Source organism: Delphinus delphis, chromosome 11, assembly GCF_949987515.2.
Source record: "Delphinus delphis chromosome 11, mDelDel1.2, whole genome shotgun sequence".
In the NCBI taxonomy this organism is placed as follows: domain Eukaryota; kingdom Metazoa; phylum Chordata; class Mammalia; order Artiodactyla; family Delphinidae; genus Delphinus; species Delphinus delphis.
The window spans coordinates 68,942,952-68,965,756 of NC_082693.1; positions in this window are offsets into that span (position 1 = coordinate 68,942,952).

The window sequence follows — 22,805 nt, forward strand, 5'->3', positions numbered from 1 at the left end:
CACAAAAGGTTACTCCATGACTTGCAAGTAAGCCACCATGTACTTGAAGTAGAATTACCTAGAGAAAAATTATTATCAAGAGAAAAATGCTCTTTGAATCAGCTTACTCTTTATTAAGAACAATTACCTTTATGATGTTTGATGAAACAGTACTATTAATATCAAACTCCATTAGTGTTTTCATTTATAAACTTTGAATAACGTTGACTGAGTGTTGCATGCTTTTACATTTTAGTATGCAATTCTTTCATGCGATACTCTTTTTCATCTTTCTATTTTTTTAAGTTAATACTAAAATGGTAGAACTGGAAGTGAAACAAAACAAAATTCTTGTTTTACGTGATGCAATTGTTGATTTACATATCTATGCTTTTTCTTTTTTAAGTAAATACGTGGCTACAGGATTAGAATACTTTTCAGATACCTTCATAAAAAAATCAGAACTTCTGAAATGATAAACAAAAAGTATATTCAAAATAAAACACCAGGAAGAGGGGTCTTTGAGCCTTCATAGTGGGAATGTGAAATTTGACCATTAGATGGTGTATCTAATCCAAGTATCTAATTGAACAGGCCTCACAAGATCTTCCCATAACTTTTGGAAATCGAATCATTTTTAAATTTTAAGTCAACTTTTTCTTTTAATTGCGTAAAACTTTTAATTCAGCATATTAGACAGTTATGGTGATATTTTCCATCAATTTTACTCTCAGATGGGAATGTTTTAATGCCCACCTGATTTAGAATGAAAGAATAGAAATAACAGAATAGATATTTTCTTCCCATTTCAGTTCATAAGATTCTCTTGTTGATCACCTTTACAGTTATGCTTAAGACAAATGACAGCTTTTCTTTCTTTTGGGGACAAGTACAAGATTCAGTTGATGAAAACAGATATTTATAGAAAGTATACACAATGTTTTTGTTTGTTTGTTTTTTGCAGTACCCGGGCCTCTCACTGTTGTGGCCTCTCCCATTGTGGAGCACAGGCTCCGGACGCGCAGGCTCAGCGGCCATGGCTCACGGGCCTAGCCGCTCTGCGACATGTGGGATCTTCCCAGACTGGGGCACGAACCCGTGTCTCCTGCACCGGCAGGCGGACTCTCAACCACTGTGCCACCAGGGAAGCCCTACATAATGTTTTTATGTTGTTCAGTCTTCACGATTTTTAACAATTCTCAATTTGCTGCTTCAAATGAACAATAAATTGCAAGCATGGGTATAAAAACAGCAAGCATACTACTTCACCATGTTACAGACTCTAAAAAAATACATGACACAGATTAACAATAATTATTTGTGCTACCTAATGAAGAAAACATCTAGATCATTAGTTTTACATATTTTATATATGCATACATTTCAATCGGTAAAGGTTGACCATGGGATCGGTATGAGACTCATTAGGGCACAATAAACATTACTATCTTTGATGAAATTAAGTCCCTGAACACATAAAGTAGTTTCTCAACTAGCTTAACAGAAGTGTGATTTTTATAAAACCAGATTCACGAAAAAAAACCACAACTAAAACCTCTCTTCCAAATGACAGATGAGATCTCAGTGGTAGGTAGTTTTGATGAATTGGATTAAAAAAAAAATTTGGACATAATCTTCAACTTTTTGTGGAGAAAACAGTGGGAATTGCAATAATTTTTTGAAAACTCTCTTTGTCTATGCAAACATACAAGCATCACATTTTCAGTCAAACTACTTGGTGGCCATCTGTGACACTGGCAGAGAAAGGAAATTGTGGATTGCTCTATTACTCAGTTTTGTTGAAGAAACTATTTATACTAGCATGAGAATCCCTTCTCTATAGGTTTGGTATTTTGTTTGTGCTGAGATAACAGAAATAGTATATACATTATGTTTGCATTTCAGACACCTCAAACTTAAGGTTTTAAAGTTGTTGAAGCAATTTGATAAACTTTCTAAAATATTATTTCAAAATTTGAGAAAGTTCATAGACTTGAGAAAGTTACACCTAGTCCTTAGAAAAGATTTAATTCAATTAAACAGCAATACTTTGTTTAAAAAAAAAAATGCCATTAAAATTTTTAGTTTTCAGCTTGTTGTGTAAGATTTAACCCAAACCCCAGGGGACAAACCACATAGTTAAATAACGAATCATGAGGCCTAGTTCTATCCTCAGCCAATGCTAATCATGCAAATATGAAACAGAGTCAGAGACTAGGGAAACACATAATTTATGATATGAAATTAAAAAAGAAACTAAGTCCACAGAATTTTGTTTTTCTTTTCCCATTGCCCAAATTATTTTTGGAGTAACCTTGCTTAGAAAGCTTTGTTGAGTTGACACAAAGAAACATAGAAATATACCCTTAAGCAAATACCAAAGTAAATTTTGAAATGTTACAAACTGCTCAGTGGAGGTCTTCCTATTATGAAAGGTGATTTCATGGTTACAGGTCTTTAAGCAGGTGTGGAATCACTGGTTGGTGAGACAAAATGGTGACAGAATGTAGGTGAAAGCACTTTGCCAGTGTCATAGCTTAAAAAGTATAAGCTGTTATTTTGTTGTCATCTATATTTCTTCAAAGCAGTCTACTTATTCAGCATTTAGTTTCTTATCAAAGAAATAGTGATAACATCCTACCTGGCTCTAAGCAAGGAGATGTGCTATGTCTGTGCTTAATTTTTATTTTTTTCTGTTTTCTGAACTATGTTTATGATTAATATTTATTTTAATTTTTTTCATCTGTACATGAAAGCATATTATTTGTGAAGGACCCAGACCAAGGATCTTACAGGTATTTCTGCAATGAGGTCATGTCACTTTATTCATTGCAAAAGTTTCAAAAGTTAGTCATATTTAGGTCTTTTTCAAGGGCATGGGTCAGAAGTATATGTACAGAAATTGTTTTTCCAGGCTTCCTATCACCATACACATGAATTCCGGTAGTAGCTAGAAGGGAATTAACCATTTTGGAGGTTGAGCAACAGTCCTTAAGACATACTTTTAAGTATCCTGCAAATATCAGTGAGCTATGAAGGAAGAAGAAAATGGACCTTTATCCTAGTCTCCTTCCTCTGAATATAGCTGAAGAGCGTTCTGTTGTGTCAAAGAAAATCATGGATTTTCCTTTTATTGCAGTGTTGAATGAGAAAGCAAGAAATCTATCAGTCATGAAAAGAGTGAGTCCAGACAGATCATACGATAAAAATACATACTGAAATCCTTCAGCAAAGATTTCATCTGTTCAGGGGAGTGTAGATGGTACGAGAACTTTCAAGTTTAAGATATTAAAGTAGGTCCTGGGTAAAGGGAGCCACCATTGTGTATTGGCTTCTGTTGCTTTGTTTTCCATGTACATTTGGAACTTATTTACTTGGATTCAAATTATTTCACTTGGATTATGTGAGGGACTCGTCATTAGCCTACAGCAGAATACACAACTCAACTTTTTCCAAATATGAGACTGAAGTTAAGTGTTCAAATTTTTTGGATATTTCAAATTGTGTAAGTTTAAAAAGTCAAACATACTCATGTCTCAAATCTATTTAACTTCTCTGTGGCTCAATCTTCTTATGTCCTCAGAGATAGAAATTATCATAATACTTCACATTGAGTGTCTACAATTGACTATACACTGTGAAGAACAGAAATATATGTGAGGAGCAGTTAATATTTAAAAACGAACTCGGAAACACCAAGTTATTTACTGTTAAATAAGCAAAGGATAATTCTATTTATTTGTCCAGTGAGTGTGGATAGGTATTAATTCATCTTTAAAAAAGTTATTTAGAACTATCAATTTTAAAGATACTTATTACTAAATTGAACCTCCTTCAAAAACTGATAAGCATATTCTTAGAGGTAAAAACCTAAGCATGGCAGTGGCATGAATATTCAATTTAGCTAAGCTTAATTAAATAATACCCAACTAATTGTCAGATTGTTAATTGCACATAATCTTACAAAATCTATGTTTTGGTATATACCTATCCTCTTCACATTTTGAAATAAGAAAAATACATGTGAATTGGGCCGAAGAGAAGGTTAGATTACTTTTGCTGTACCATTAAATTTCTACTAACCATTTAATACAATATATGTAGACTCAGTAGCCAAACTTTATTCTTCAAGTTTTATTTCATAATATGGTAGAACAAAGAGGAACTTGTTCAGAATTTTGTTTAATTATAATCATATGATTCATATCTAATCTACGAGAAGTCTTAAACTTGAAATATCAATATAAATGTCAGAAAAGCTGGAAAATCTCATGAGGATTAGATTTATACTTCTAAGAAATTCTTTTAATTTTTTGAGGTATGTTAATAAAAGAAGAGGTATAGTATCTAAAGATTGGCAAGTGTATGAAATCTTTGCTTTTCAGGCTTCAAGTTACAGATTTTTCTTTTCTCTCTCTACCCTCTTCCTTCCTTCCTCCCTCCCTCATTTCTTTTCTTCTTTCCTTTCCTTTTCTTTTCTCTCTCTCCCTTTCCTTCCTGTTCATTTCTGTAATTTCTTCTCAGAAGTTCCTATAATTTTAAAGCTTGAATATTTGATTGGATTCAAAGAGGAAAATTCATATCTGGCTTTATTCTAAGTGTATTTTACTATTGTAGACAAATGGAGGAAACTCTATTCAAAAAAGTAATTGAAACTGTTTTTAAGCCTGACACTGACATATGAATAAATACTTTACGTTGTGCTGTAGTTTCACAGAGCAACTTTGCCTGTCCATCACTCACCTTAACCATTTCTCATGGTTTCTGCATTTTTCTATTTTTTACTTGCTGAATTTGAGATCAATATTTATTTTCTTCTAACACTCCTTAAAGTTAACTGAAACAACAAAATTACTTTAAAGTGTTAATGTTGATTTATTAAATTTACTATGTCTTGTGCTTATAAAAGTATTAAACTTCACCTCTAAATCAAATACACTTCAATTTAAAAAAAAAAAAAAGGACATCTAGTTGTCCTATCAAAGAAAAAAAAATCACTGCCAAATCCTTTTAGGTCAGGGCCAATATTTTATTCCTCTGTAAAAATAATATCATGCTTTCCCTATTGTGATAATTCGTGCAAAATTGCCTTATAAGCTGCAATTCAGTTTCAAAGGAAGTTGTTGCATTGACTGCATTGATTGGGGTCTGATGTTAGTGAGATATAGATTGTTATTTCAGTTATTTTATTCTGCTACTTCCGGTGGCCATCGTATATTGCTAGCTAGTCCCAGGCAGGCTTACAAAGGACTACCCATTCAGAACAAAAACATGATACAACTGGAAGATATTTTCAGCAAACATCTTTGTTCTATCTCCCTGTTACACAGGAAAAGATACAACAAAAAAGAAGTGACTTTCTCATTGAGTAACAAAATTAGAACCAGCATGCAGGGCAACTCAATTTGGGGGAGAAATTGACAAAGGGAGGATGCAGAATCTTTAAGTCTGAATCTCAACTCTATTACTAAGTACTGTGTCCTCACTGGTTAGAATAAAGATAACTAACCTTCCACACAAATTTGTGGTTTGAATCAGGTGAGAGAAATAGATGAAAAATCTAGAACAAGGATAAGCAGAAGGCAAACTCTCAGCAAATCAATCCTTCACTCCCTTCCTCTCTCCCTTCTTCTTTAACCTTCAAACTAATTTGGGGGGATAATTATTGTTTTGTGCGCAGTCCATAATTCATAGGCAGAATGAGCTGTACTGTTCTATATTTGGAAATACTTTGTGAATTGAATAGGGAAACGACTCTGAAGGCTGTCTTGAATGAATTGAAGGCTGACTTTTTATAGTTGGTGTTTCTTTGCATATGACACGAATGGGCCCATACTGTATACTCTTATTAAACTAAATTTCCAAAAAATAATAATTTGATGTGAAAATCATAAGTTGAAACAATTTCCTCCTCCTACTAGCTTGATTTTTACTGAAACTGTATTTATTTATATAAGATATGACACTTTATTTTATAAAACTACATCTCGCTTAAAAGAAATCATTTTATTCACACAAATTTATAGTGCTGTATGCATTTTTTAATAAGACAATGAACTTAATACCTATTTCAAGAACAGAATCTTAGTCACTCCAATGACTTTCTGACTATAAATTAGAAAACAATATTCTTTTTGTAATATATGGGCGGCCACCAAGGCAAGAATTACAAATTGGTAGCAGGTAAGAAAATGGCTGTTGACTTTCATTAATATTCTAGTCCTGCTGCAGTCAGATTTACAAAGTGTGACACATAGCGTCTAACTCCATCATTTTATAATAATTCTTGAGACTGTCAACTGTATGGGCATTGTTTAGCAGCCTCAAAACACTGAGATTTTTACCATCTTATAACAGAGAAAAGCCAACTAAATGATAAAAATAAACTTTTACGAGATCAGAAAAAATGCATGACATGAATATTTAGACATCTCTTTTTTTTGTTATTTCCATTTCAGAGAGCGAGAAAAGTTATGAAACAAAGGGGATATGTCTGGGGGTGGTACTAGTGAACAATGAAATTATATGATTTAGATTATAATCAGAAAAATTATATATAGTATATATTACATATATATATATATATATAGTTTATTTTCTAATTTACAGTCATCCTCCACAAAAAATTCCTCCTTTATTCTCTTCTTCTATGTCTTATTACCTCAGGAATATTTCATGTGTTTGTCTCCATACACACTTCACTCTAAGGAAATTTCCATGCTAGATACAATATGAGCAATTGACAAAAACAGCAAAACACAGTCTCCTATTTTCTTGAATTCCCCTTTTTACCCTGACTTTGCTTATGTAAGAATTCATACTCACTTCATACTATATATAGACAAATTGATATACACTTTTCATTGACCTTAAAATAATGGGGAGGCTCAGACTGGCAGCATTAAATACAATTTAAAGCTCCAGGAATTCATTAGGATTTTCATTAGGATTTCTGTGATGATGGAGCTCAAACAATAAGAACTGACTACCTATTGTCAAAATCACTCCCTATCATCAAAACAGAATAGTAAGACTATGGACTATGTCCAGTTTTTTTCACTATCTTTGTATACCTCAATGAGATGTGTGGAAAACATAACCATAGAATACGATTACAGTCCCCTTAGCAGCTATTAAAACTGTAATTATAAAAGTCATCTGAAGACTTAAAAAGAGTTGATTAGGAAAGAATAAGTTTCCTTGTCAGTGAGCTTTATATGCTTTGTGGGTCCCCAAGGATTTTATGGTAACATTGGCCATCGAATCTTGGAATGATAGTTATGGAGAGAATTTAGAGATTTTTTATACCTGGATGAACTAATAGTATCATTCTATTTCAGGACCTAAAGCAAGATCCATTAAACTAGAAAGATATCTTGATTAAACTATGTTTTTAACCATAAGGGGGAATCCAAGCGAAGGAAATTGACTAGATGAGGGTAATTATATTTACTGATACAGAGAACATCATCTATTTATGGAATACCCTTATCTAATATATAGGCCAGAAAAACTGCAACTCCTCTGAAAACTACAATTATTTTTTCCCATTACTGCCGCTAGGTTTTAAGCTTTCACCTACTGTTTCTTCTGACACTTCAATGATAAAGGAGAAACTATTAGCAGCAATAATTTTTTTTTCCCTACAGAGTCAGCCATATGGATAAGTAGAATTAGTTGCCACCTAGGTAGTGTGATTTGTTAAAAGTCCTCCATCCCAAAATAGATACCCCATCTGCGGACTGATGCCTGAAATTCCTATCATTATACTCACTTTTCAGGTAAGATCTTGAGGATCCAGAAAGCCCTTGAGAAATGCAAATGTACTATCACTGATCTCCCTTGGATTATTATGTAGAGTTTGGAGGCTTTTATTTTCTGTCAAATGTGGAAGTCATTCATGAATCCTTCCTAGTTACCTTGGCTGAAGGCTCATGAAATCTGCGTTAACTTCTGTAGATATATTCTCTTTCAATTAAAGAGAGTTGTTGAACGTTGAGTGAAGATTCTTTATAAAATCTATTGCTTTTAATATTTCTTGTTACTTCCTTACTGCTATGAAAATTGTGAACTTGGGAAAAAGGACACTCTCAACAATTGGATGAGAACCACACTTAGAGCCGGAGAAGGAATAATTATGAACAAATGTGACTTTCATGAAGTGAAAACTTGAATTTGAAGCAGAACTTGTCCTATACTCTGAATGATTAGAACATTCAGCTATTTATTAAATTTACTTAAAATTGACATTTATTGTCCATGTGTGTACCATGGTTCATGCCAAGTCTACAGATCTAATTGTCAGATTAATCACCTTTTCAATTATCTGAATTGTTTCAACATTTCAAAATAGACAGATTTTCATAGACTATCTCTATTTAATAAATGTGCACAAAACTGACTTGTAAGGCTATGCTAAGAAAGGGACATGCCTGGAATGCAGAGAGTGCTCACTAAATAGCTGACAAACAAATGACATTTAGCTGCACTGAATAAATTATCAGTGCTTATTTTTCTACTTTCTCTTATCCAGAAATTTTGTGTTATGGTTATATTATCTATGATTGTATTCAAAATAATTTATGAAACATTCATTTTTATATTATCAAAAGTTTAAACAATAATACCAAGACATAAAAAAATGATGTCCTATCATTTAGTTATTAATTTGAAGACTTTTCTTTATTCATTCATATTTATCCCTATCTGATTTGGCCACATTCTCTCACTTTCTTTTATTTTTGCTAAGCTTATGGATTGAGCTGTAGGTCTCTTTTTCTAAAACTGACATACCTATCTGTCTATCTACTTAACCCATCCCCAGCACCTACCTAGTTTGAAACTTCTAGAATATAAGGGTACTTAATCAAAGTAGTCATCTTATCGTTTGTTAGTGAAATTATTAAACCCAACTGTTCCAGTCTACTGTGCACCTGAGTACATAAGCAAAGGTAATCTTCTTTAATCTTAGTTCTTTGAATGTATATATATTTTTTGAATTTGCAAATTTGATGAATCTCAGACAGAGCATTGCCTGAAGAAACAACACTGATTTGTATTTTTGTCTTTGGTATTAACTAGCAATGAAACTTTGAACAAATTTTTTAAACTGTCTGGCATTTCAGATTCATAATCAATCGAGAGTATTTAATTATAAATCCTTTGATTTAAATGGTGTTTGACAAAGAACAAGTTTCATTTCATCTTAGAGGAAAATGTTATTTCTTCTATACTAATCAATGGAAAGTTTAAAGATAAAATTGGTTATCCTGAGACTATCAAATAACTATAAGAAATCTCTATACGTTGTATTTTAAGTATATATGGTCCCCTAAATTCAGGCTTGATAGCTAACATTTCCAGTAATGTTTGCAAAGAGAAAATAAGTAATACAAATGAGTGTTCCTGAAACTAATTTTATGTAGATCAAATCTGAAAATCCTGTGAGTCCAAAATAAAAATTGGCCTCAGAATATTATTTATGAGATCTCTTCATTCATGAAAAAGTACTTCATTTTAGCTAGAGACCTTGCAGAGAAAAAGATTACATTTGGAATAAGACAAAACATCAACATATGAATGTATTGATTCATCTCAAAAAGATTAAGTGACCAGATTTCTTTTACAAGTAAATTTAATTAGACATGATTCTCTTCAGCCAGATAATAATGAGAATTTGTGAGCTGGAATTAATGTACGTGACTCCTTGGAACTATGCATGAATGTGTGTGTAAAAGTATGTGTGTGTGTGTGCATAATTTGTTCTATTCATTGCCTTTGCTTTTTTTGGCTCAATCAGCCATCACCAAGGTTTCTGACACTTTACAGGTATTTGAGTAAGGACTTTAATTTCTCTGTGGGAATATATATCAAGGCTTATATCAATAACCTGAAACTCTCTAAACACTCAGAGCAAGCCAGTGTGTTCTCTGTTAGATGAAATTTGAAAACTTAACAAATATAAATACATTTTTAAAGTACCCAGTTCCTGGAAAAAGAAAAACAAGTAAATTAGAGATTTGGATAATATGGGCTATGACTGCATGAGGAAAGACATATATGTTGACATTTGGAGAATTTATTTATTTATGGAAAAGATGAAAAAAAGTTTAACTAAGTGGTAGTTTTTCTCCCTTTCTTAAATGAGTTTACTTAAGTTTATGGAAAAAAGGAAGGTAATTCAGCTTACATTAAAAAAAATACATTCTTGTATTTTAACAAATTAAAAAGATGTATTAAGATGAAGATTATATTTTATGTATTATATTTTATGTATTAAGATGAAGATTCCTAGGTTTTAATTAACAAAATGTATATGCCAAGACCCATATAAAAATTACTTATGCAGTTTTTTAAAAATCTATAATCCTATGCTCAACATCACTAATCATTAGAGAAATGCAAATCAATACTACAATGAGGTATCACCTCACACCAGTCAGAATGGTCATCATCAAAAATCTACAAACAATAAATGCTGGAGAGGGTGTGGAGAAAAGGGAACCCTCTTGCACTGTTGGTGGGAATGTAAATTGGTACAGCCACTATGGAGAACAGTATGGAGGTCCCTCAAAAAACTAAAAATAGAACTACCATATGACCCAGCAATCCCACTACTGGGCATATACACTGAGAAAACCATAATTCAAAAAAAGTCATGTACCACAATATTCATTGCAGCTCTATTTACAATATCCATGACATGGAAGCAACCTAAGTGTCCATCGACACATTTTATATTTTTTTAATTTTTAAATTTATTTTTTGGCTGTGTTGGGCCGTTGTTGCTGCGTGCAGGCTTTCTCTAGTTGCAGTGAGCGGGGGCTACTCTTCCTTGTGGTGTGTGGGCTTCTCATTGTGGTGGCTTCTCTTGTTGTGGAGCACGGGCTCTAGGGCTGTTGGGCTTCAGTAGTTGTGGCTCACAGGCTCTAGAGCGCAGGCTCAGTAGTTGTGCATGGGCTTAGTTGCTCTACGGCATGTGGGATCTTCCCAGATCAGGGCTCAAACCCGTGTCCCCTGTATTGGCAGGTGGATTCTTAACCTCTGCGCCACCAGGGAAGTTTATCTTTATCCACGAATGGATAAAGAAGATGTGGCACATATATACAATGGGATATTACTCAGCCATAAAAAGGAACGAAATTGGGTCATTTGTAATGACGTGGATGGACCTAGAGTCTGTCATACAGAGTGAAGGAAGTCAGAAAGAGAAAAACAAATACCGTATGCTAAGACATATATATGGAATCTAAAAAAAAAATAGTTCTGAAGAACCTAGGGGCAGGACAGGAATAAAGACACAGACATAGAGAATGGACTTGAGGACAAGGGGAGGGGGAACGGTAAGCTGGGACGAAGTGAGAGAGTGGCATGGACATATGTACACTACCAAATGTAAAATAGATAGCTAGCTGGAAGCAGCCACAAAGCACAGGGAGATCATCTCGGTGCTTTGTGACCACTTAGAGGGGTGGGATAGGGAGGGTGGGAGGGAGACACAAGAGGGAGGAGATAAGGGGATATATGTATATGTATAGCTGATTCACTTTGTTATAAAGCAGAAACTAACACACCATTGTAAAGCAATTATATTCCAATAAGGTGTTTAAAAAAACAAAACAAAACTACAATGCTAGATTCAATAGAAAGGCATGTATGATGATCTCTATAGACCCAACAAGGCAATAGGAAGTTGGCTGGAGCTTGTATTTTTCAATCCAACTCTAATAGTATTGAAATGAACTGCAAGGGCAGGGAGAGAAAAACAAAGGAAAATCTACACCTTCTATCTCATTTCTTAATCTATGGCCTTTCCAACTTGGATAAATGAGAAACTTTGGAATTTTACTGAGGTACAGTGATTTTCAATTGTTCTCCATTGTTGCACATTAGAATTGCTTAGGAATTTTTTTTTAAAATACTGATTCCTGGAAACCACAGAACACTTACGATAGACTCTCTGAGAGAGGAGCTGAGGAATGAGCAAAATACTTCCCTGGTGATGTTAACAAGCAACAAGACTTAAAAGCTACTAATTTAGGTAAATATAAGTAAAGAATAATAGTGTTCATAAGAATTGGGTTTAGGGTTTCACTCTCAAGGTCAGAGTTTTGATCCAGCTCAACTGTGTGATCTTGAGCAAATTGCATAACTCTAACTTGAGATACCTCATATCCGAAGTAGGAATAATAGTCATTCCTACTTAATAGAGCTGGAAGGATTTAATGCAGTATTTCTGAAAGGAGTTCATGCACCATTTGCATCAGTGTTAACTGGAATACATTAAAATTAACAATTCCTAGACTCATACTATGTGTACCATAAGAATACAATAGTCTGATATACGCATTTTCAGTGAACTATCCAGGTGATTCTTTCTCATAACGACTTGTAAAAATCATTGTTTTAAAAAGTAACAGAAGTACCTATTAGGAGAATACCCCATACATACTAAGCACCCAGTACATGTAAGCTGATAATGTAAATTTAAAGTTTTTTGGTGTTTTCCAACCTTTCCAAAATATTTACTGAAAATTTAAAAAATTCAGTTAATCAACCAAAAATATTTCACACATATTGCCAAACTACCAATTAGGCAGATTTGGGGTTGGAGTTATGAAAGACTATCATATAAGGCAGTAATTCAAATTTACTATTTTGGGAGTCCTTTAATACACCCAGAGTCCATAAGTTTTGTTTCTTTCTCAAATAACTGGAATTAGAAAAAACAAAACAAAACAAAACAATTAAACCAAACAACTTTAGACTTCCAGGCTGTGGCTGAGTACAGTAAAATAAATTGTAGAAACATCTTAGATGTTCAAATTTTTTTAAAATGAGAAAAAGCATTTCATATGAAAGAACTTCAATCTAAATTCAGTTTTAGACTTTTATATTATTTTTAATATAGTCATATCTCCTAAATAATCACTTTATAGCCATATGCATTCATTGTCAATGAATGCATCATAATTAGGAGGTGATTTACAGTAGTGGTTAAGAGCATGGACTTTTGAATTACACAGACCTGAGACAGAATCTCTTTTCCATCACATATTAGTTACTTGACCGTGGACAAGTTACTAAACTCCAATTTCCTCATATGCTGTTAGTTTAATAATAGTTCGTGTCTTACATGATTGTTTCAATTATTAAATAAGATAATGAAATGTACATGAAGTCATTAAACCATTGTTTCACAGTTGCTCAGAACATGTTATTTACATGTAAGCACTGTTTTAGATGTTGAGACTATACAAATAATCTATAAATTAGAGACTTGTTTTGTTTTCTTATCAGCCCAGGTGCCTTTTCTTTGGAACCTAGATAACTTTGTCTCACTTTCTGTCTTCCTCTTTTACCCTCCATTAAATATGAATTATTAACATCATGATTTAATCACTGTTTGTAAGGAAATATTTAATTTGTTAAAATTGTCAATAGATGAAACAATGCCTTTCCTACATCACTCAAATTTCATTAAGGAATGAATCAACTGGTAAATTTTGAATTCTATGGTAGATTCATTAACATAATTAATAAATTCTATCCAAAAAAACCCCTGAATTTTTCCCAAAATTGAAAAAATTAGGTTTTTTTCCCTTGTATTTCTTGGAAATAGAACCTACATTCTTTGGTCAAGTCAGTGAAAGCTGTTAAAGTGATATGAATGTAGACACATTACTTAAAAATCCTCCTAGATTACTTTAAAACCTATGAATACTTTGTCAGTATAGTCCAGCTTAACACGACCATATGTTTCTTGTCATTTTTAGGTCTATTTGGACACAACTGATTTCCTTGTGTGCACTCATTTTAATAAATTGTCTTGAATATATTCTGAAGAAAATTATTGGTTTAACAAATCACATTTACTATTCTTAGACTATTCCAAATTCCTATTGCTTTCACAATCCAGACTCTATTTTGCTTTGAAACCAAATGGAGAAATTGTAAGCAATTTAAATTAAAATGATTAATGTTATACATTATATTTTATATGGTAAGACCAATAAATTGACTTATCAAGAATGTTGAATAGTATGTAAAGCTAGTTCCCTAATTCACCCAAAAGGTATCTTTGTACCTGTACAATCTCTATCTCTATGACTCCTAAAATGGCTAAAAAAGCAAAATTAATCACATAAATTATGAGATTAAAACAGTGAAGCAGTGGCATGGAGATTGTTATTGTGTTAAGTAAAAGTGCACCTTGTAAAATCTTTTAGGTATTGTGAGAGTGATGTATAAACTTTATTGCAGCAATTATTAAATTTACTGATGAAAATCAGAAAAATGGTGAAAATTAATATATTTATAATAAATTTAATTATTCATAGTAATACAATTTACATTAATAGTAAATAAGTATATCTGAAAGAATAAAATAGGCATCAAAAGAATTTAACTAATGTCACTTTCTTCTTACAAAACAGAATACTAATTGTTAGGGTGACACTGTATGAATGGAATTTATGACAGCTATTTTTAGTAGTGCATCAGATCGCTACTTATTAAGTACCTACTTATTAGTGGTGTGTTGATTGATAATGTGTAGCTATAAATACATTAACTTGAATTTTCCAGTTGAAAGATTTATCAGAAAAAAATATTACAAAATATCTTTTTACTTTTCAAAGATGATCAGTTTAGTTTGCTTTAACTAGAAGGGCACTTATATTTTTTTAATTGATTTTATAGGAAACACATGACTCAGATTCATCATTGCTCATATTAATTTGGACCTCCTGTTGTAACATCCCATAGCAGAAAACAGTTTATCCATTTTATAAAATAGCAAACAAAATACAGCTTTGAGTTTAATCTGGAATTCTGATTTCATTAAAAGTGAGCTTGATCTATTTGGTCAAGTAATATTGTCTTTTGACAGTCTCAAGAATCAAATTTTGATTTGCAGGAGCAAAAATTTGATGAGTATTGTAGACTAAAAAGTTGAGCCATGGTAATTTGTAACGCCGACAGGAAAGATAACTTGCTTTAGGCAAAATCATGAAGCAAAGATTTTCAGTCTGAATCCTTCCAGCTTTTTTCCGCCACGGAGCACAGGCTCCGGACGCGCAGGCCCAGCGGCCATGGCTCACGGGCACAGCCGCTCCACAGCATGTGGGATCTTCCCGGACCGGGGCACGAACCCGTGTCCCCTGCATCGGCAGGCAGACTCTCAACCACTGCGCCACCAGGGAAGCCCCCTTCCAGCTCTTGTATGCGGTATTTCCTGTTGTGATTTTTACATTCTTTGGTTGCCCAGCAACCTCTCCTTACCACAATATTTGAAAGGATTATCTCATCAGTTGTCAAAGTTCAATTAGCAATCAGTTATTATTATCACTCATTTCATAGCAATTTGATATGATGGAGAATATTTTGAGAGGATGTGTTTTGACCACTCTGAGGATGGTTACAAGGAATCAGCAGAAAGTGAGGGTAGAAATATGTGCTTTGGTGCATGAATTTAACTGAACAAATCTGCAAGCATTAAATTACAGATACTTCAAATACACACTTAAGTCTTAGAAATCTTCTTGACTATTAGTGACACATTTTCCAAATGTTTGTCCAAAATAATTGGATATTCTAAGTGATTTTTAAGGACACTAATAAGGTCATGATTGATTATCAAATTATGGTGGATAAAGATAACACATGAATAAACAAAATTTTTGTGCTCAGTTATATATGATTTAGAGCTTGAGAAATGTTGATAATAGAAGTACAAATTGCATTAACATAATTAAAATTTTTTTAATTTGGATATTTACTCAAATGGGAAAGCCTCTTTATTGTAATTCTATAAAAAGCTAAGGTTATAAATATTTTCATTTAGGGAAAAGCCATTGTTCATTCCATTAGCAGAGATCAGTTTGCCCTTTTGAAAATAACTGACTTAGATAGGTTGATTTATGAATCAAAGAAATTAGTTTTTAGGGAATTATTCTTCTTAAATTTATCCTTTTATTAATAGTATAATTATTTGTAGGTAGGGAATTCTAATTCAAGAATAGATCCAATGTGTTATAAAAAGAAACGTGTAGGGCTTCCCTGGTGGCGCAGTGGTTGAGAGTCCACCTGCCGCTGCAGGGGACACGGGTTCGTGCCCTGGTCCGGGAAGATCCCACGTGCCGCGGAGTGGCTGGGCCCGAGAGCCATGGCCGCTAAGCCTGCGTGTCCGGAGCCTGTGCTCCGCAACGGGAGAGACCACAACAGTGAGAGGCCCGCGTACGGCAAAAAAAAAAAAAAAAGAAAGAAATGTGTAAACCCTCAATACTGTTCAACAGTACTCATTGTTAAAATGCAAGCTGTAGTTTGTTAATGTGTTTATTTTCGAATACGAATGAAAAACTTCTGCCAACTATTGACACTGTCTCATGTGGTGCACAACTGTAAGATTACAGATGTAATTTGTAGTCAAAACCAGACTACTTTAAAAGAGAAGAAGTTCGTAGAATTGAGATCATTATTTTAACTTTTTAGAAATATACTCTCACTTATTGATAAAGTAAAAAATGTAAAATAACTGTGTGGCAAAATATAAATATATTTAAAAGTTGGAGTGAATTATATAGATTATTTTAAAACGGGAATATAGGAAATGTCAAACATTTAAACCAATGTGAGGTATTTCATGGGGAAAAATGCATATAATATTTTAAGAGTTTAAAACCTTGGAGATTGAAAATGGGATTGCCATTTATCTCTGTGTGGTACTTCGGGCACTCTGTTCCTCGGTGACACAAAGTGAAGTGAGGGAGGAGGAGGTAGATAGAAGGAAAACTTCTCTACATCTCTTCCAGACCTTTGAGTATACCATAAATTAAATATTTTTGCTATAATTAGCTTTCAATTATGAGTGCTAACAGCCTCCATTGCTTTATTTATGCATTGACTTTTGGTGACTTTTATACATTAAAATTGTATTTATCTGCAGTTAGGCAGAAAGATTATAGGTTATGTTGGCTATTGTGGTTTAAGTTGTATTAACAAACACGTAGTATTTTGAAAGTATAGACTCAGTTTCTAAATATTTTTTATTCACTGTCATTGTTTACCCTTAAACAATTAAAGTGATAATTAAATTTAATGAGCATATGTCTCATGAAAATTTTCATTTAATAGAAAAGGTATTGAGAATCTTTTCACTGTATGTTTGATTGAACCATTTTAAAGAGCTGGCTATTTAGGGTATTGCTTTTTCCTCCTATAAGACATGAAATTTGAACATTCTATGTTCTTAATATGATTGTATTTTTTATGAGCATATACAACTTACATATTTTCTCACATAGTGAATTTAACTTTTGAGTAATTCTTCGAAGAGAATATCTAGACAGAGTGACATGGGAAGCTGAAGCAACTGTTCAAATAAAAAACTACTTTGGTCTCAAATATGTTTTTCAGAATAGATGTCCATATCCAATTATCCAGAACATGGTCTCAAATCTACATTTCAGTCTCAATGTTAAAAACAGAAGAGTAAATCATCTCAGAAGATTTGGGGATTAATGAAATGATTTCTACTCTGGACTTAAATTGGAGTAACTAACTGATGATGAACAGATTAATGAGGTGGAAGGGATTAGAATTTTGGGGATTCATGATCTTGTTATCTGTGTATCTTTATAGTTTGGAAATACAACCCCTTGAAACTCATATTTTAACCTTCAAATTTTATTTAAATTCAAAGGAATTTAAATTAAAAAATAAGGAATTTAAAGAATCCAAACAGTTGCACAAAATCTCTAATAAGAAATATTTTCGGAGGATGTCATGTATAAAATATGTGGTAAGGACAAGTAACCAAAAGCCAGTTCAGAAGGGGAACATAACCAGGAAGACAGTGTGTCATAAAAGCTAAAGCCAAGAATAAGTGGAAGTGTGGAAGCTAAAAATAATGCAAAGGATATACATCTCTCTCTTTCATCTATATAGGTACACGTGTACAAATACATATATATACACACACAGATATATACATATAAACATGTATATGCATGTATGTTTGTGTATATACACACAAACATAAATATATATATAGGGAGAGAGTACTCATGACAGATGTGTAGATACACACACGTGCAATGATTTTGGAACATATAAAAAATAATAAAGAAGATGTTTTCTCGGGGTAGATAAAAAATACAGTTAAAAGCAAAGGAAAAACATGGGACTTCCCTGGTGGCGCAGTGGTTAAGAATCCGCCTGCCAATGCAGGGGACACGGGTTCGAGCCCTGGTCTGGGAAGATCCCACATGCCGCCGAGCAACTAAGCCCGTGCGCCACAACTGCTGAGCCTGCGCTCTAGAGCCCACGCTCTACAGCCCAACTACTAAGCCCACGTGCCACAACTACTGAAGCCCGCACACCTAGAGCCCGTGCTCTGTAACAAGAGAAGCCACTGCAATGAGAAGCCCGCGTACCGCAACAAAGAGTAGCCCCCACTCACTGCAACTAGAGAAAGCCCGCACGCAGCAACAAAGATCCAACGCAGCCAAAAATAAATAAATGAATTTATATTAAAAAAAAGCAAAGGAAAATCAAAAAGTAAGAACTAATCAAATCACGTTGCATTACAGCCTTTTCCCTCCTAACAAGAATAATTCTGAAATGAATAGAGAAGAAATTCAAAGCAGTAGAAATACGAACACTGAAACTCAAGGTAGTCAAGGGGATAAACTGCTTATTTCCAAGTTTGAACATCATGGATTGGGTCACTTATATCATTGCACTGGTCACTTTTGCCAGTAATGGGAAAGATACCAGAGAACAGAACGTCAACATTAAAAAAAATTTTTTTGAAAACCACAGCTCTATGAGCTTAATAAAGATTCTAAGTAAAATTTTAGAAATTACAAAAAGCCTTTCTTTTTCTTTATTTTCCAAAGTAAATGAATTTAGAGTTCTTAAAAAAAATGGTCATTAATATTTACAATGGGAACATTAGGAACAAATGTTACAAATTTTGAATAAGATTTCTAAAGTAATAGATTAGAATGACAGAAATATATCTTGATTTTAGGAAGGCATTTACATAATTCTACATGCCATTCTTTTGGTCATAATATAAAAAGGAGGGTGGATAACATATTTAATGTGTAGTCAAGTTTATGATTCCTATTGGTCAGGATGAAGGTCTCTGGTAGTGTTTTGAAGGGCCATATCCTTTTACATATGTATAGCATGGCTAAAAAGGAAACATAAGTTTCTTGATGAGTTTATGTTATCTGATTTCCAGCTCTAACATCCTTCAAGGTAAAATTATTCCAATTTCACAGATAAGTGAACTGAGTTTCAAAGAGATTAAATAACTTTGATCACATCTAGAGACTAGTTACTGTAGATCTGGGTTTCAAACTCAGGTCTGCATGACTCTTCCATTGTATCTCCTATGAAGACAAAAGACATACATATTAAATTATGGTAACACAAATTTGGGAGGCTATGTTAAAACACTGAATGACAGAATCAAGAACTGGAAAGTGTGGGATCGTGAGTCAGAAGAAACAAAATGAAATTCTTTTGAAATTAATATTAAACTTTAGAAGAAATCTTCAAAGAATCAATTGAACATGTACAAAATGGCAAATCATGTTTTATCAGTAGATCATGTAATATAAAGTTTGAGTGTGGGTTCTATTAGTCAGTAGTATGGTGATAAAAAATGTGTTGCGTTAATGGATATATTGACGAGGCCAAAGAAGAGAATTACATTTTCATCTTCAACTGCTAGAGGAGATTGAGAGCAGTGTTTTCAGTGTTAATCCTGGGAGCAATGTTCTAAAGGACATGCTGCAAACTGGCAAATATTGAGTGAAATGTGCCGTACGGACATCTAGAAGAGCAAGTGCTTTCTCTGCCATATCATATATTTCATATATGTTTGTTTCATTTATACACCATTATTGTACAGCCAGTTTTTCTATGATAGCGTTATAAGAATTCCCCAAGAATACTGGCTCAGTAAGAAATGGAATGTTCCAATGTCATGAGTGTAGCTGTATGACAGAAATAGTTCTAAATGACACATTGGTTTCCAGATTATATTTTTATAACTGGAAAATACTTTATAAATTGCACAAGGTTATAGTTTTTCAATGAGAATGTAAAAGTGCTTGCATTAACAAGTTTTATGTACTTGTTTTATATTCACACTTGTTATTGCCGCTAAAATGTGTATTTTCCGAAAATGTTTATTTTCCAAATCTGTATTGTGCTTTTCCAAGGTGCTTTTCTTTGATGTCCATAAATGCTGAAAAGGCTCCCTTAAGAAGAATTTTAAGTGTAAGTAATCTTTCAGTCAGTTTAAAGTATAAAAATAGAGGTTATTTACAGTCATACCATATTTTGTGCTTGAAATCTGTCAGCGTCTTATTTTCATAGCAATTAAATAACTCAGCTATTCATGTCACATTCCAGTCTTTTCCAATGGGTACTCGTAACAAAGAATTTAATATATGTATTTTTAAATTATTGCAAAGACAGAGATCTCACATAATTCTTAATAACAGAATATAATTAAACCTGTCTTTTTTGCTTTGTGTTTCTGAGACAAGATTATTAGAGCCTTATTCAGAATTTGAAAATATAGGATATACAGCATTGAACCATGTAAAGATAAAGAATGTTTGGTCAGGTTATTTTTATAAAGAGAAAGGTTATTTGTCCCCCTGATCTATAATGGAGAAGCTTTCTTTGTCAAAGTCTTTTCTTAGAAAGTTGACCCACAGTCAACCTGTAAAGAAAACATAGAGACAGTCTTAGTTGATTGATCAGCTCAAACCCAGTTTTAGTAATGAAAGGATCAAATTTAAGATGAAATGTGATCCCTTTGGTTCACATTAGCATTTGCAATTCTCCAGCAAACATCCAATTTCACTGTTATCTTAAGTAATCTTTCTTGAAGCATTTTCCAGAAGTCGATGTCAATGGCTGGTCTTTGGAAACGCTCCCAGAAGAATATGTAAAAGCTTACAACTCACCTCATGGAGTCTACCTAGGTCTTGGTATTATATGTCTTTATTGTGTACCTTTTATCATTCAAAGTGCATAAAAGTTTTTCTGAATTCTGAGGTATGCATAGAATACTATATATATTAGCCAGTTAATAAAAGAGGGTGAGAAAAGCCAAGAAAACAGAATATTTTTAAGTGTCTGGCAAGCATCCTCCAAATGAAAGCAAAAGTTATTACCGTTAGTTTAGTTTAGTGGCAGTATTCATCTTTTCTTTGGACTTTAAGACTTAGATGTGCCACAGAATATTAATACTTATAGGTTCATTGTTTTCTCTAACACTATAGCAACTGGGTGCAAAGAAAATACACAGTAGCTATTGTATCAATAAAAGAAAATATTTCCCAATTTTTAAGTCTGAGTTTCTAATTTAATTGATTTGAATAGAATTAATAAAATACTTTCCATTCTTTTTTTGGACTGTATCATACCAGTGAGTCCTAAGGATTTTGTTTCAGGGTGGAAGCAAGAACAAGAGGAATTCCTATTCCTTCTCATTATCCCAAGTCTAATATCTCTCTCTCTTGTGCTCTCTCTCTCTCTCTCTATATATATATGTATATATTTGTCTATATAATAGTATATTTGAGTCTTTCCATAAACATCCATGAAGTACTCTTTATTTCTCTTCATAATAAACCCCTTCACCTTTGCTGTTTGTCAAAAAATAAAAGGATGAGACAAGCTCAGGACATTCAGAAAAAACAATGATTTTAGGATGCACTAAGGTGTCCTGAATTGCTTTAATGGACCCATGGTATGGATACTATTGTCAAGTCCTTCATGGTAAAATTTTGACAAGTTTGCTTACCATTTGGGTGCATATACCACAAGAGCATCATTTAGCACACTTTAGGATTATTTTACAGAATGATAACATGACTTACAGAAGAATTATACAAGCTATTTCCAATAGAATAACTTATTACCTGAGACTCACGTACCAGAGAACCAAAAGCATAAATTATGTGAAGACTAATCTCTACATAAGGGAAAGAACATTGTCTGGATATCAGAACATCCGATCTCTCATTCTAGCTTTGCTATGAACTAGCTCTGTGTGTAGAAGAAGTGACTGATTTCTGTTTCTTACTTCTGTCCTTCATTAAGATGTCCATTTGAACTCCAAAAAAGTATATGATAAATCACAATGGTTTCAATCATATGAATTTTAATACAAAACATATAAAATCAATTTCAAAAATTTTCTGCATATACTGAAAATGTTCATTAAGAATGGAATAACTATAAGCCTTCTTTAATTTCTTCTATTAAATGCAGGTACCCAATGGAACCTGAAAATATTGAGCATAACTTCTTCTTTGCAAAAGGGAAACTAGAAAAAGACTGCTTCCCACAGAAAATTTATTGACAATAGGTGTTCAAGTTTTTATACATTGAACAATGTCCCCTTTTATATAGTCAGGGGAAGATATTTTTTAAGTCTTTTTTTTTTCTTTCCATCACCCCACCTACACACAAAATTCTGTTGTAAAGACATCACTTCTATAAGGAGGTATTCATTGTAGATGTACAGAAGTCTATGGAAACCTAAGTTTACAAGAAAAAAAAATTATCATTCTAACCAACTGCATAGTCACAGAGATGCTTAATAAAATTATCTGATGATATAATGAAGTCACTTCTTAACTAAGTGCATACAGTGGCAACTAGTTTTCAAGATTCACCATCCAACAAACTACGTTTTCTCATTTGAAATCCTTCATGTCACTTTTTGACATTCAGATGAAATTTTGAAAGTAATATGATAACATTAAAATATAAACAAAAGTAGCATTAAC